This window comes from Panthera uncia, chromosome B4 (assembly GCF_023721935.1).
Source record: "Panthera uncia isolate 11264 chromosome B4, Puncia_PCG_1.0, whole genome shotgun sequence".
NCBI lineage: Eukaryota > Metazoa > Chordata > Mammalia > Carnivora > Felidae > Panthera > Panthera uncia.
In genome coordinates, this window is record NC_064809.1 from 60,175,973 (window position 1) to 60,177,757 (window position 1,785).

General features: G+C 33.7%; 1 non-coding gene across 1 annotated transcript; it reads right to left on the bottom strand.

Moving 5' to 3' along the window:
- Nucleotides 1–1,252: 1,252 nt before the first annotated feature.
- LOC125920523 (U6 spliceosomal RNA) lies at nucleotides 1,253–1,358 on the bottom strand. Its single transcript, XR_007457107.1, has one exon. It is a non-coding gene; the product is annotated as a U6 spliceosomal RNA (small nuclear RNA).
- Between the last annotated feature and the right edge of the window lie 427 nt (nucleotides 1,359–1,785).

A 1,785-nucleotide genomic window follows, 5' to 3' on the forward strand; every position in this document is an offset into this window, starting at 1 on the left:
CTAGGTATCTGATGCATTCTGATGCTCCTATAAATAGCAGTCCTTTGAAATTTCACTTATCAATTGCTTTGTTTTTGTTTTTACTTGTATAAAGAAATACAATTGATTTGGGTTATATAAGAGTCTGACTCCATGTTTTGATGTTTGACTTCTGACTTCTTATAAGCCCAACTTCCTTTTTCTCTTGTGTTCCATATCTGGGCATAATTGATAAGAAAGTCCAAGTGAGCTCCTTTGGGACATATGGGAAATTCACACTTGGCAAATTCCCAGTCCACCCTCAGGGACTTCTCTCCAGTCCTGCCCCCTTGACACTCTAAGGCCCAACCCACTCTCTCTGCTCTGCTGAAGACTGCCTGGACCTGCTTATGCCCTTTCCGCTCTCCCTAGGAGTCCCTTGTTATAACAATAAACTTTCTTTCAAATTCTCTAGGTCTCTGGATTGTCATCAGCCTCAACATTCTACCTATGAATTAGGAAGGGTTATAGCCTACCTCTGGGAGTAAACACAAAACAGGGTATATTTACCTTGTATTTAGCAACCTTCCTAAATTCACTTACAATTTCTAATCATTTGTAAATTATTTTGAACATGCTATATGTACAATTATATCATCTGTGAATAATAATATTTATTTTTCAATCTTTTATTCTTGAAAATATTTTTTATTGCTTCCTTGACCTAGTGAAGACTTCCAATTTTGGAAAGAACTGGTAGTTGTAGAAATCTTGTCTTCTTGCCATGCTTAGGAGTTAGGGGGTGGAGTGGTCAATATTTTACCACATTATGTTAGCCATTAAATTTTATTTTGTAGATACCTTTTATCAGGTTGATGAAATTCTTGGTTACTTCTAGTGTGTTGAGCATTTTCCTTTTAAATAATAAATGTATGGTGAATATGATCAAATACGTTTTCTGTATTTATTGAAATAATCATATGGCTTATCTCCCTTGTTCATTTACTAGGTGAACTATATTGGTTGATTTTTTCAGGTAAATTTCACTTAGTTTTGATGTATTTTTTATATAAAATTAGATTCTGTTGGCTAAGGTTTTACTTAATATATTCATATTTGTATTCATAAGAAATATAGGCTCATATTTTCCTTTCTTAGTTCTTTTTAGATTTTAGTATCAGAGTTTTGCTGGGTCATAAATGAGTTAGGAGTTGGTGAGTTGAGTGTTTTGCTCTTCTTTGGGAGAATTTTTGTAAGATTGGCATTACTTTTGCTAGTAGGAAGAATTCACCAGTGAAATCATCCACACTTGGAGTTTTGTGTGTTATCCTTGCTCAGGAGCCATGCCAATCTCCTCTGTATCACTCCAGTTTTAGTATAGGCACTGCCACAGCAAGTACTACACCTGGAATTCTTATGAGAAAATATTTTTAATAATGGATTTGATTTTTTTTTAAGATGTATGCATGTACAGGTGTTTCATTTCTTCTGGGTCATTTTTTGGTAAATTCTATTTTTCAAGATTTGAGCACTGTATTTTTCAAGTTTTTTGGCATAAAGTTGTTTATAATATCCTCTTATTATCCTTTTGATGTGCATCCGATCTGCATGGATGTCCTCTGTTCATTCCTCATATTAGCAATTTGTGTTCCTTCTCTCTTGTTAAGTGTTAATCAGTGTTATTAATGTGTACAAAGAACTAAAGCCAAAGCTTTGTTAATTTTTCTACTTTATCAATTTCTCCACATAATTTTATTACTTTTATCCTTCTATTTCCTTTCACTTGTTCCCCTTTTCCAGATTCTTGGGTTAGAAGTGTAAGTCATT